We start from the raw sequence: 14,997 nt of genomic DNA, 5'->3' as shown, positions 1-14,997 counted from the left end.
AAACCTTCTATTGAAAGTGGTCTTTAATCTCAAAATGGACACTGATGAGACAAGGGTTGCACCTCCAAGTGATGTCCTAAAAGCTAAAGTATATGAAGTGTCAAGCCTGGGTCCATGGCATCAGTATCACCCAGGAGCTACTGAAATGCAAGTTCATGGGCCTCACCCCAGACCTACTGCATGAATCTGCATTTAACAAGCTTCACAGGTGAATCTGCACACATTGAAGTCTGAGAAACAATGGAGGTGGCGGTAAGGCACAGAGGGTTAAGCCTTTGACACCTGCATCCTATATTAGAGTGCCGGTTAGAACACTGCTGCTCTGCTTCCACTCTAGCTCCCTGCTAATGTGCCTGGGGTGGCAGTGGAGAATGGCCCAAGTCCTTGAGCCCCTTTCATCCATGTGGGAGACACAGATGGAGTTCCAGGCTCCTAGTTTTAGCCTGGCCCAGCCTTGGGTGTTGTGGCGATTTGGGGAGTGAATCAGCAGATGGAAGACATGTCTTTATCTCTCTCTCTCCCTCTCTCTTTCTCTTTAATATCCTATCACTCTGCCCTTCAAATAAATAATAAATCTTTTCTTAAAAAAACTACAGTTTCAGAAACACTGCTCAGCGAGATAAGTGTGTAACAACCTAACATCCTAACACAAACACTGGGGAGATGCTAACAGCACACCTCACCGTTGATGCCAGCTCTGTAATCAAAAAGCTACACGACCTTGAAAAGTTGACCATCTTTGTCTAAGGGAGATAAACTAACTATCCAGCTTTTAAGCTTGTGCATCTGCAAAATGGGAACAATCAGATATCTCCATCCTAGGATTCATATGGATTAAGTTAGGCAGCCTAAAACCCCTAGGATACTCGGTGGAACAGAGTAAGAATTAAATGATTTTTATCATCATGGCAAAGATTACGTATGACAGCTGTAAGGATCAAATGAGCTCATGAGTACACAAGGCTGCAGATGAAGAAGATTCCTGCACAGATATGCAGAGAGATTGTCTTGCAGATGTGCAGAACCATTCTTTACCCAGAAAGCCAACTGTGAAATGACAGTTGGAATAAAGAGTGAAAATACAGGCTTCCAAGAGGATTTGGACTCCGTGAGCCTCACTCCATGGTATCAGCAAGGGCCGGAGTTCCGTTTCCCTCCTTATTCCACTTCTTCCCTCTCAGAGAGAAGGCAAAGGGATCCTTTGTTAGGAGACTTAGGGGAGGTGTGGTACATCTGCTCTGTCACTCCCCCAGGCATCATTACCAGGCAATCCCTCACCTACAGCAACTGCTGAGTCATTTTTGAAAAGTTTTCCCATTTCCAGATGTTAGGAGGCTCTGCTTTTGTGCCACTGACCTAGGAGGAAGGGAAGTCAGGGCTTTCTACCTGCAGCATCAGCTGTCAAGCAAAGTGACTGACAGCCTTTGATGGAGAAATAGGTAAGAGGAAAGCTTTCAGATGGTTCCCATCACCTTGGCCTTGAACAAATGCAGCAGGAAGATGTCCCAGGGAGACACAACTGAGCTTAAAAGGGGAAGAACAGAAGGGGCCCAGGGTGGGGAAACGTGAAGAGGGTCAGGGAAGGAGCAAGGAAGGAAACCCGTGGGGCAACAGGAACCTACTGTCCCCCTGTGGATTCGGTTCTTGACCATGTGAACAAAACTGCAGTTACGCTGATCCGAATTCTGATGATCACGAAGCAAACTGACTGTGACGTACATGGTCCTTAACTTTCCAAATTCTTAACAACATTCGGTTGTCTATTAGCCCATTTCTCATTGCTATACTGAACCACTGAGGTTGAGGAACCTTACAGAGAACAGAGAAGCACTCACGGTTCTGAGGTTCCAGGGGGCGGTGGCAGCACTGGCTTTGCTTCAGGGAGTCTCGTGGCAGATGGCATCACAATGCAGGGATGCTTGGCAGAGGGAGAAACCACATTGGGAGACAGGAAGCCTGAGAGAGAGTCAGAGGTCATGTCAGGCTTTAATGACAACTCATTCTCACAAGGACTCACTCCAGAAAACCAGCATCCTCAGGCCCTTCCATGTAGCCTCACCTGTTAAAATTCCATCGTACCCTGGGAGCTAAGCTCCTAACACATGAACACTTGGGGGAAAGCACAATCAAACCCGGGCTGACTGCTCTTCTGGTACATTCCCTAGACAGGGCCTGCTGTGGTCTCATTTAATGCAGCACACAACACAGGCTTTAAATGTACATCTGGGGGCCACGGTTGTGGCATAGCGGGGTAAGCTGCCACCTACGGCCACAGCATCCCATGTGGGTGCCAGCTCAAGCTTTGCTGCTCCACTTCCAACCCAGCTCCCTGCTAATGCACGTGGGAAAGCAGTGGAAGATGGCCCAAGTGCTCGGGCCCCTGCACCCACGGGGAAGACCTGAATGGCATCCAGGATCCTGCCTTTGGCCTGGCCCAGCCTTGGGCCTTGGCAGCCATTTGGGGGATGAGCCAGCAAATGCAAGATTCTTTCTAACTCTGCCTTTCAAATAAATAAATAATAAAAATCTTTTTAAAAGCAAACCAAAATAACAATAAGCGATGCAGATAGAATGTGGCTCTCAAAAGCCTAAAATATTTTATAACTGCTTCCTGCCTGATCTTCCTCTGACATGGAACCTACTCTTCATAGCTCCCTCTCCGCTTTGTCCTGGCTGCCCTCATATCCCTTCAACTGATCTTCCGTGGACTTTTTTTCATCTGGCCTTTGCTGAACTGGCCTGGAGCCTCCTAGAGTTTCATTATCTACTCTCTTCCAGAGGTCAGACACTCCAGGTCAGGAAAGGAAAATGAATGTGGGAACAGGTCAGAGGTCAATAGGGGTTGGTATGCAGCTTGGAAAACTGAGACTAGACGTTCTGCTAAAAATAGCTCAGGTTTCTTTTTTCTGGAGCCATGTTCTGGGCCAGATTTATTCATCCCCAAAGTCTAGCCTTTGTCCCTTCAAATGTCCAACCCCAGTGCCTGTGTCTCAAACAGGAAGCGAGCTTCGGTTTCTATGCAGGTCCTCAGGACCCCACGGGGCCTGCAGGTTGCACAGGAACAAGGCCACAGCTGTTAGATTTGTCTCCGTTTTCTTTGGCCATTGGGCTGCACTGGATGAGGCCTCATCCCAGTTTCCTCTTCATCTCAGTTGGGCCTCCTGATCATGGTGGCAATCAAGGAGAATCTAGTCCCCGAGTCACACTGTGAGCCATGGATGGCAGATGCCTTGGGGTTCTGCACTGCCCCCTCTGGCCTGTCTCTCAGGCCAGCTACCGGGGTTGGCTTCCTGCAAGCTCGGCCTCACCTTGCAGAGCAGTGCTGTCCTTCACACAGGAGCCAGCACCTCTCAGCTCTGCTGCTCCGCCAGGGCCGTGCTGCATATCACAGTTCCCTGCTGCTCAGGCCCTGTGTGCTCAGCGCATGTGGGCACAGACAGAGGCACAGGGAAAGGCGCACTTTCCACCTCCGTCTCCTGATTCGTTTCCAGGTGTCACTCAGTCATACTTGAGACTCTCCTTGGCCCCTGGAATATCAAGTCTCAGAAGCTTGTGCTTTTACCTTCCTTTCTTCTTGGTCCACCTGGCTGATTCCAAGTCACTTCTCACACAATTCCCATCCAAAGCCTCTCCATTCTCGCACCTCCTTCTGCCATTCATGTTCGGTTCTGTCTTTGTGTATTCTTCCCTAGACTTTGCCAACAGCAATGCACTTTCTATTTTCTTCTCTTATAATCAATAATTTCTCATTTTCTCACACCCTATTAGAAGGTTTATAAGGGACAGAAAGCTTGCCAATCACCTCTGTATTTGCATTCCTAGTGTGACACAAACAGCGAACACAAACATTTGCTGAATGACTGAATGAAGGTACGAGTGGTTTGCAATTATGCTGAAATCCTGCTGTCACCAAATATATCATTTTGCATTCAAATATTAAAATTAGTAAATACTTTCTGAGAATTTATTTGCCACATAGAAATCATTCAATAAATGCTGAACCCTTATATAAACTTCAAAAAAGATAAATAATGGCACCAAGGGTGAAGCCACGGCTTGCGATGTCACATCTCATATTGGAGTTCTGGTTCCAACCTGGCTGGCCTGCTTCTGATCTAGCTCCCCGCTAATGTGCCTGGAAAAGCTGTGAAGATGTCCCAAGTACTTCAGTCCCTGCCACCCACGTGAAAGACCCAGGCGGAGTTCCTCATCCCTGGTTTTGGCCTGGCTCAAACCTGGTGGCTGTGGCCATTTGGGGAGTTAATCAGACCCCTTTTTCTGTCTCTCCTATCTCTGTCACACTGAATTTCAAATAAACAAATAAATAAAATATCTTTTTTAAAGCTACCCAAAGAAATCCCTCAAGAGAGTGAGGGAAATGAATACAAATGCAACAAACCTGACTGTAAGGGTTTTAATTATTTAAAAAGTCAGAGAGTGCTAAGTACGTGACTGATGGTTTCATGGAACCCATGGGGTTGTGGGGGAAAGACTGGAGTTGCCTAGAGACCAACTGTATTAATTTCAGGCATACTTATGGTGTGCCTGGTTAATGTCAGGTGAAGTATGTGATAAGACTGAGCTTAAATGATGAATATCTCAGTATTCATCAGGCAGTAATTATTTTGAAATCTATTCATTTGAATAGATTTTACAACTTGTGATCTCCTAAAGCTAAAATCTGAGTTCAGGGTAGTAGGAAATTCTAGCAATCAACGGTACCCAGTTCCATCTTGGGCTTGGGGTGAACACAGGCTGCTTAAGTCTGACTTCTCTCTGCTTCATCTGAACCTTAAGTCAGACCTCTAAGGATAATCCTGATAATTAACTAGTAGGACCAATACCAATTCTGTCTGTGAATATAGAAGGAACAGGGTTAAAGCACCTAAGAACTTTTTAATCCAAATCATGGATTTGTTACTACCTAGTCTGAGCCCTCAAATCATGTTTACAGAGGCGGATCTGCTCGTTTTCTATTTGTGATTTGGGGGAACTAGGCAGGAAGATTATGGAGAAATATGTGAGTGGGGCTTTCTGCCAGCCCTGCACTGTAACTCCATCCCTTCCCTGTCAATCTTGTACCCCACTTTCTCAGGATGCACCTGTGTCCCATCCAGAACCAGGAAGAAGACACTATGATGACCAGGTGGAAGTTAACCTACATGTGGAGGTACCAGCGAACTCTCAGAGAGCCTCACTCAAGCTAAACTCCACCAGCCCGATCTCGGGAAAGACACTGATACTGAGAGGGCTGCTGTTAGGCCTTTGACCGTGCCCATGTCCTCTCTGAACTCCTCCCGCCCTCTCTCCTCATAGGCAGCTCTCTGCGTGACAGGTATCTGTGTGGAGTAACCACACTCACCTGTGAATGCACGCACTCTCTCTGTTAAAGGAATCCTGCTCTCACTGGGGCACTGTATATATGGCTCTTTATGACACTTGAGTCCTTATCTCTGTAGGGTCAAGAAACTGGAATAAAGATTAAGAGACCTAGGCCTGTAACATCTTCATCACCTGTCACCTTGGGCTATGTCTGCAGAGGCAGAATGTGTAAGGGGGAAGTCATAGGCTTGGGAGCCCAATGGAGTTGGACCTTCATTTGCGTGCTTAGCAAACTTGAATAAATTGCCTTTCCTTTTTGGAAGCCAGGTTTCTTTTACTGACATACAGAGGGAAAACTGCTGCTGCCACAGAATTGCAAGAGAAAACACAGAGTGGCTTGGATGGGGCCTTAGCAATGGGCCTGCCCAGTCACCCCATTTTCCCGTTCACAGAATCAAGATTCCTGTGATTGGGATCCTTTACACGGACTGCTGAAGTTCCTGGCATTTCTCCTCCCTTCTTTCTCCTCTGGCCAAAAGAGTGGGAGAATTAATGACACAGCAATGTGGAGCCAAGAATCCAAGAATGAGAATCCCTTGTCTCTTCCTCGTACTTCCCAGGTGCTCAGAGCTATGCAGTTACTTGTGTGAGCTAAATGTGGTTTGAATAAGAGGCTGGGTGTCCTGCAGAGACCTGGAGATTCTGGAATTTTCCCTTTGGGTTATATAAAATGAGATTTTTTATAATGGATGTATAAGTGTCCATTTGTTATTACAATCTTACACTTTATCTTCATTTCTGATTGCTGTTTAATCAGCAATAGCTTGGAACAACTGAACTTTTAGTTTTGTCCTCTGTTAAGCAAGTAATGATGTGTAAACAAACACTTAAGTAAGTGCTACTTCAAGGGACCTTTTTTCCCCTTTGTAATGTTAAGAATCCTTATCTGGGTAAATGAGTCCACCCTCTAATTTGCCAGTAGGATATTTCTGGACTCCATTTAGCTATTCTGTTTCAAATTTAATTACACATGAAGGTAAATGGTTTAGACTGGGCCAGACCAAAGCCAGGAGTCTGGAATAGTATCTGGGTCTCCTACAGGGGTGCAGTGGCCCAAGGACTTGGGACGTCTTCCACTCTATCCCAGGCATATTAACAGGAAACTAGGGGCCAGTGCCGTGGCCCAGTAGATTACTCCTCCACCTCTGGCGCCAGCATCCCGTATGGGCACCAGTTCTAGTCCCGGCTGCTCCTCTTCCAAACCAGCTCTCTGCGATGGCCTGGGAAAGCAGTAGAAGATGGCCCAAGTGCTTGGGCCCCTGCACCCACGTGGGAGACCGGGAAGAAGCTCCTGGCTTCAGATGGGCGCAGCTCCGGCGGTTGCGACCATTTGGGGAGTGAACCCGCGGATATCTCTCCCTCTCACTGTAACTCTACCTCTCAAATAAATACAATAAATTAAAAAAAAGAAAGAGGAAACCAGATGGGAAACAGAGCATCCAGGACTTGAACTGGCATCCATATATGATGCCAGCATTGCAGGCAATGGCTTAATACACCATACCACAACACCAGCCCCAGAAGTTTCTTAATTTAAACTGCTTATTTCTTTATATAGTTATTTATAAATTTATCTTACTTAGTTATATTTAAATATTTGCTACAGCGTGTGGTAGTTGTGTAGACAAAATCTCCACTACTCATTGCAATCATTCATTTTTGGGAAATACTGAGGGTTCATCATGTGCTCAACACCGATGTGACTATGAGAGAGGCAGCAGCAGACTAGCTGTGCCCGTACCTGTATTCACAGAATTTACACTCTCCAGCCCTGGAGAGTGGCTGGAGTGGCTGAGTGGCTGCACAGGTACAGATGTCCCAAGTGTGTGACCATCAGGAGTGATGCCCACGGCAGACAGCTGCTGGACACCATGGGGCAGGTCCAGAGTTAGGTCAGGGGAAGGTGAACGCTAGGGCATCACCCCTGCTTTCCCAGGGAAAGTGCTCTGCTGCTTTCCTCAAGCTTCAGGGTTCAGTGGAGCCAGCTCTGGGAAGACAGATAAATTTAAACAGGAAGATTTAACCAGAGACATCAAGTTTTATCTAGGGTGTATATGAGCTCCATATCATTTAAAATGCATAACAAAATTCTGTCATGCATAGGACTTTGAGTAGGCTACTGACTTGAGCACAGGGGTCAAATGCCTTTCTCTCCATTAGAAGGACTGATGGGACATAAACATGCAGAAAATTTTCATCAGCCCTGGGTTGCAATCAAAAGTGAAAAATCAACTTGAGAGATTTACAAGCTACACCTTATTGTCACTGAGGGGAAAATAAAGAGGCACGCCTGCATCTCCACAGGGGCATCACATGGCTGATACAGCATTAGTTAGAGTGAGTTGAGAACATCTTGGCTGCCTGGGATTTTCAGACTCCAAGAGAAGGGAGTCTCACACCAGAGGGAGAAGGGTAAAGAAAGGCCCCATGCCCAGAAATGAAGCACAACTGTCCTCATGAGGCTGGAGTATGTGCCCCTTACCACCTCAGAGAGAGGCAAGCCTAGGAGGCAGGAACAGCTAGAGGCAGCTCTCCTGTTCTGTTTCTTTTCTGTGCTATGCACCCCCAGGGCCATGAACTTGGAGAAAGCAGTCCGTATAGGCAGTGAGCAGCAGAACCAGCAAGGAGGACCCCCAGCCAGCACACACTCCATAGGGACTACCAGTGATGCAATTCAAGGGAAGCCGACTGAGGCACGGACTTAAGTAACTGCCCAGTGGTCTCTAGTGAGATATTCAAGGGGTCTTCAAAATTTTCATGGAAAGTAAGTTTCTAAAAAAAAACTGTGCCTAAGCTGCAAAATTTATTTGCACCAAAATAAATTCATACTAACTTATTATACTGTGCCTGAGTACAACCTAGTTTGAGGCCCTAGGAAAGATCAAACATCATTTGAATCAGGCACCGAATCAGAGCAGCATGGATTCTGCTAAAATTGAGGCAAGAACAAATGCCAAGTTTATGAAGGTTGGGGAGAATGGTGAAATTAAGACAATGCTCCAGTGGAATTAGCAATTTACAAATGGTAAATTATTTCAAAAAGGGACAAGAGGATGTTAAAGATAAGCCCACAGCAGAAGACTACGCACATCAATCTGCAAGGAAGCAATTAAACTTATTCAAGCCCTACTTGACGAAGACTCACAACTGACAGCAGAACCAGCAGCCACCACTGCAGACACCTCAACTCGTTCAGCTTAAACAGCTCTGGCCACAAAAAGAAAGTGCAGCAAACTTTCCACTCAACAGGTGCCAGAATGTGGCATCCAACTCGGCTGCAGACAAAAGCGGAACTTTCAGTGGAAACTTTAAATAAGCGACACCAAGATTCTGAAGCATTTCTTTGAAGAGTTATAACAGGAGATGAAACCTGGCTTTACCTGAAGGACTCTGAAGACAAAGCACAGCTAGAGAAGTGGCTACCAAGAGGTGGATGTGGTCCAGTCAAAGCCAAAGAAACCACTGTGTTCTGCATCTAACAGTCCACCTTGCATATGACCACGTTTTCTATTTCCAGTCATCAGCTGATGGACATCTTGGTTGAGTCCATTTCTTTGCTATTGTGAACTGATCTGCAATTAACATGGGAGTGCAAGAGTCTCTTTCATATGCCGACTTCTGGGTGGAACTGGAGATCATTATGTTAAGGAAATAATGCAGATGCAGAAAGACAAATATCACGTTTCCTCTCCTATGTAGAGGTTAATACACACACACACACACACACACACACACATAGGAGAAAGAAACAATTAAAACTGTGTGGGTATCATATTGTTTGGTCCATAGTTATAAATATTATCTCCATTGAATTCAACCTCTACAATTTAATAATATACCATTATTGGGGCTGGAGCTGTGGTGCAGCATTTAAACACGCCACCTACAGTGCCAGCTGGTCTGAGTCCCAGCTGCTCCACTTCTGATCCAGCTCTCTGCTATGTCCTGAGAAAGCAGCAGAAGATGGCTTAAGTCCTTGGGCCCCTGCACCCAATGGGAGACCTGGAGGAAGCTCCTGGCTCCTGGCTTTGGATCAGCACAGCTTCAGCCATTGTGGCCATCTGGGGAGTAAACCTGCAGATAGAAGATTTCTCTCTCTCTCTCTCTCTCTCTCTCTCTCTCTGCCTCTCCGTATTTCAAGTAAATAAATAAATCTTTTTAAAAAAAGAAATAATAGACCATTATTTCCTCACTTGTGACAACTGTTATGAATCCTACATCATGTGATCCTTGTTTTCAAGAAAAATAGTAGGCATGTGTATGATCTCTACATACGAAGTGAACATGGAAAAATGTTGAAAAGATTAAATCTAAGAACATAAATATGATATTTAAAATACATAGACACTTGAATACATTATATAACTCAAAGTAATTCTGCACCAATGGAACATTACTTCCTATAGAAAGAAGGCTAAAAAGTAAATATTAAAAACATGAAATTCAGAAAAACAAGTGGACTGATCAAAAGCAAAGATCATGGCAACAGTATTGGAGGTGCTCAAGGCACTGTGCTGTTGACTTTTTAGGGAATAAAGCGGGGTGACATCTGCTTCTTACGAGGCTGTTTCGAGAAAGTCACCCAAAAGCTTAGCAGAAAAATGCCCAGGAAGCTTTACAAGAGAATCTTCCACGACGACAAAGCTCCTACTCATGCCTCTCATCAAAGAAGGTGATTTTGTGAGAGGTTCAGTGGAAAATAGCCCTGATTTGCTCCTTCTGAATTCTTTTTGTTTCCTAATTAAAAAAAAAAAAAAAACATTATGGAGCCGGTGCTATGGTGTAGTGGGTAAAGCCACTGCCTGCAGTACCAGCATCCCAAATGGGCGCCAGTTGAAGTCCCAGCTGCTCCACTTCCGATCCAGCTCTCTGCTGTGGTCCAAATCCTTGTGCCCCTGCGCCCACGTGGGAGACCCAGAAGAAGCTCCTGGTTCCTTGCTACACACTGGGGCAGCTCTGGCTGTTGCGGCCATCTGGGGAGTGAACCAGTGGATGTAAAACTCTCTCTCTCTCTCCTTCTCTGTAACTCTGGCCTTCTGGCCTTCAAGTAAACAAATAAATCTTTTAAAAACATTTAAAAGACACCAATGTTTCTTTGTTTAATAATTAAGTAAACTGAAAATAGATCTTTGTAAAAATTAAGAGTGGGAATGTGAGAAGGAAGGGTTGGAGCACAGGCAAGAGGAAGGTAGGGGGCGCAGTGTCACTACGTTCCTAAATCTGTATCTAGGAAATACACAAAATCTGTATAACTCAAATAATTTTTTAAAAAAAGATTTACTTATTTATTTGAAACTCAGAATTACAGATAGAGGGGGAACGACAGAGAGAGAGAGTCCATCTGCTGGTTCACTCCCTAAACAGCCAAGACAGCCAGGGCTGAGCCAGGCTGAAGCCAGGAGCCAGGGGCTTCTTCAGGGTCTCCCACATGGGTGCAGGGGTGCAAGCGTTTGGGCCATCCCCTCTGCCTTTCCAGGCACACTAGCAGGGAGCTGGATAGGAGGTGAAGCAGCCGGGACTCGAACCGGTGCCCTTATGGGATACTGGCACTGCAGAAGGTGGTTTAAACCCCGGTGCCACAATGCTAGCCTTCTGTGTTTCTTACACCACACTGTAAAGTCCAGTCTGCTAGTCCTCAAGGGCCAGATCAGTGCTGGCACACACAGATAATCAATGAATGTAAAGTTCCTTTGACCTCCTGTTATCAGCCCCCAGCCTCTCTCACAACTACAGCATCTCATTTCAGAAGATCTGAAATTCAGAGTTGAGTTTTCCTAACTGAAGGAGTCATACCACCCCATGCCACCCTGGCTCTTTTTAAATGCATGCATAATATATACATTATTTAAATGTATGTATAATGCCTCTTTTTAAAATGTATGCATTTGCTGGCCAGCACCATGGCTCACTTGGTTAATCCTCTGCCTACAGTGCCAGCATTCCATATGGGCGCCGGGTTCTAGTCCCAGTTGCTCCTCTTCCAGTCCAGCTCTCTGCTATGATCCAGGAGGGCTGCGGAGGATGGCCCAAGTGCTTGGGCCCCTGCACCTGCATGGGAGACCGGGAGGAAGCACCTGGCTCCTGGCTTCGGATCGGCACAGTGTGCCGGCCGTGGTGGCCATTTGGGGGGTGAACCAACGGAAGGAAGACCTTTCTCTCTGTCTCTCTCACTGTCTAACTCTGTCAAATAAAAAAAAAAAATGTTTGCATTTGTTCAAAGAACTGGAGGGGAGGGACAGCATTTCACAGTTTTGTTCCAGCAAAGGCATGTTGGCTAGGTGTCTGAATGCCATACAACAACAAAACGCATGGGGCCAAAAACTGGGTTCTGTTCAAAACTAATGGATCCACTGTGCGATTCCAATTTTAGAACAAACTTGAAATGACAAAATTTTAATGATGGAGAACAGACCAGTGGTTGCCAGAGTTAGGGTCAGGGGGAAGGTGTCATTATACAGAGGTTGATTGAACGAGTTCCTTTGCAGTGATGGAGAGTTTTGTGTCTTGATTGTGGAGGTCTCAACACTGATTTACACCTGTGGAGAAACCCCACAGTATTACATACCAGCAGCAGCAACAACAAAAACTGATGAAAACCAAACAAGTGCCACAGTTTAACCAATAGTATTGTACCACTGCCAATTTCCTGACTTCGAAAATACGCTCAGGGATATAAGGTGTTGCTGGGAAAAGCTGTGTGAGGCACACATGTAAAATTCCTATGTGATTTTTGCCTCTTTAGTGGGCTTTAAATTAGCTCAAAATTTTAAAAAGTTTTAAAAATGCAAAACGGAAGTGCACTATTGGTACAAAGGTGAAGATGCTGCTTGGGATGTCCACACCCCTAGTCAGAGTGCCTGGGTCTGAGTGCAAGTTCTACTGCAATGCCAGTTCCTCGCTGATGTCCATCCTGAAGGGAGCGGGTGGTGGCTCAAAGCAGCTGGGCCCCTGCCACCGATGCGGCTGACCTGGATGGGGTTCCCAGCCCCAGCTTCAGGCTGGTACAGCCCTGGCTGCTGTGGACATTTGGGGAGTGAAGCAGCAGACGGGAGCTTTTTCTCTGTGTCTGCCTGTTTCTCTCCTCTCTCTCTCCCTCCCTCTCTCACAAATAAATAAAATAAATGAATTTAAAAATGTATATACTGTATCTGACAGACCATGAATTGAGCAAATAGGAAGAAAAGAAACTCCATAAAAGTATTCAACAACTCATGGACTCACCTTCAAGCTGGCCATGAAGGGATCTGATTCTGCTGAGTGTACAAGAGATTTAGAACTAAATCAACCAACGAATCATTGCCCAAGTCTCAGACTGACCACAAGGTGGCACACATGTGGGCTAAATCTGAATCACAGTCCAAAGAAAATGAGTTGAAGCTTGCGGTAGAAATGCAGCCTGGTTATCCGCCTTTAAAAACGACCCAGAGTACAAAATATAATATTTGTAATATTCAGGAAACAATCCTGGATTATGCAGCACTGGAGATTCAGGAAACTCTCAACCTGAGTGGGAAAAGACTATTATTAACAGGCACAGACGCCAAGATAACACAGATGTTAAAATGACTTGGTAGAGACAGTGGCACAGCTATTGTGCAAATGGCCCAACAAGCAATAGTAAACACTCTTGAAAAAAAAAATGACAAATCAGAAGGCTAGCAAATAAGAATGTGTAGGAAGAATCAAATAGGAGTTTTGGAACTGAAAAAAAATTAACAACCAAAATGTAAAATTCGTTGGATGAAGCAGAGAATGATAACAGAGAGAAAAGAAAAGAAAAAAAAAGAGTGGGAGGAAAAGATGAACAGAGTTTTGGTGATCTGCGTGACCACAATGAAGAATTCAGGCCACTAGAATTCTAGGAATAGACAACTGACAAATATAACAGGTTTTTACTTTACAAGATTTATTTATTTATTTGAGAGTTAGAGTTACAGACAGTGAGATGAAGAGACAGAGAGGAAGGTCTTCCATCCTCTGGTTAACTCCTCAAATGGCCACAATAGCCAGAGCTGTACTGATCTGAAGCCAGGAGCCAGGAGCTTCTTCCAGGTCTCCCACACGGGTGCAGGGGCCAAGGCACCTGGGTCATCTTCTGCTTTCCCAGGACACAGCAGAGAGCTGGACCGGAAGTGGAGCAGCCAGGACTCAAACTGGCACCCATATGGGATGCCAGCGCCTCAGGCAGAGACTTAACCCATTGCACCACAGTGCCGGCCCCAAGAGGTTTATAAAATGGATTCAATGGGGGCTGGAGCTGTGGCATAGCAGGTAAAGTTGCCACCTGCAGTGCCAGCATCCCATATGGGCACCGGTTTGAGACTCGGGTCTCACAGAGAACCCTGCCCTGGAGCAGGAGTATCACGGGGCATCATGGTCACTGAAAGGCCAGAGTGGCTGAAGCAGAAACTGCAGTGAAACTGTACAAAATGAGACTGGGAATTTAGAGCCAAATACAAAAGGAACTGCCTCTTTTTTAAGAATATTGGCAAGGCAGAAAGAGAGGGAAAGAGGGGAGAGAGAGAGATCTGAATTCTGAAAAAAAAAAAAAATTTTGGCTGCAGAGTGGCAGCCAGCTTGGCGAGGAGCAAGGGCAGGTGCAGGGGAGGCTGAGGCAGCTATGCCAATGTCCATGGTAGGAGAGGGGGATGATCTCTTGAGTCAGTGTGCTGGGACGAGAGACAAGGCAACAGGACGGTAAGTTATTTAGAAGATAAAGTCAGCCGTGTGCTGATGTGTTGACCACGGGAGACAATGGAGAGGAGGACCTCGAATCAGATCCCCACACAGATTCCTCCTCTTGTAATTCAGTGGGTGATGCGGCCATTCACTGACTCAGAGAGCAGGGGAAGGGTATGTGATGGAGAAGAGGGTGGAGGTCTGCTCTCAGGAGATTTTGATCTCAGTTCTGGACAGATTGGTTTGCAGGGACTTGCAGGCTTCTAAGAGGAGATATGTATTGCAAGTCTGAAACTCAGAGGAGAGATGTATGCTGTCTGCCTATTGATGATAACCAAAAGTCATGTTGTGTAAGAGAATGTCCAGGAAGAAAAATCTGAGTGAGTTGAGAAATGAGAGCCTGTGATTGAATTCTGAGAACGCCAACGTCCGCTTGCTGCGTAGAAAGAAGGAGTTCAGAGAATAAACAGAGAAGACGTGTCCAGAGAAGTAGAGGAAACGCCAGGAAAATGCTGTCGTGTGGAAGCCAAGGGAAGAGTGCTTCGAGAACCACGAGTGACCATTATACCAAAGATGTTGCTGAGAGTTTGAGAAGCAGAGCAGGTGGGCGTTCGATGGGCGGGTCAAGGCACTTCTTCAGGCTCCTGTGTGCCGTATCCGAGTGCCTGCTGCAAGTCTGACGATTCCACGTCCCACCCAGCTCCCTGCTAACACACACCCACACCCTGGGATGTGGCACATGATGGGTCATGTACTTGAGCCCCTGCTACCCCCCGCAAGGGAGACCCAGAGGAAGTCCCTGGATCCTGGACTTGGCCTGACCCAGCCCCAGCCCTGGCTGTTGTAGATATTTAGGAAAGTGAACCAGCAGATGGAAAATCTACATTTTTAACATTTAATAGAAGAAAGAGGGCACTAAGAAATATCTCTCTTCAG

The 14,997-nt window shown here is 45.9% G+C and overlaps 1 long non-coding RNA gene across 8 annotated transcripts in view; it reads right to left on the bottom strand.

The window, feature by feature from the left end:
- Positions 1 to 14,997, bottom strand: part of LOC127485537 (uncharacterized) — a 67,871-nt gene that overhangs the window by 21,557 nt on the left and 31,317 nt on the right. For all 8 annotated transcript variants that reach the window (XR_016221105.1, XR_016221107.1, XR_016221104.1 and 5 more), the window contains one exon: positions 1,836 to 1,956. This is a non-coding gene — a long non-coding RNA (uncharacterized LOC127485537). The remainder of the gene's footprint in view (positions 1 to 1,835; positions 1,957 to 14,997) is intronic.

Source organism: Oryctolagus cuniculus, chromosome 15 (genome assembly GCF_051225735.1).
Source record: "Oryctolagus cuniculus isolate XC-2025 breed Fujian yellow rabbit chromosome 15, ASM5122573v1, whole genome shotgun sequence".
NCBI lineage: Eukaryota > Metazoa > Chordata > Mammalia > Lagomorpha > Leporidae > Oryctolagus > Oryctolagus cuniculus.
This window is presented reverse-complemented; position numbering and strand designations above follow the sequence as displayed.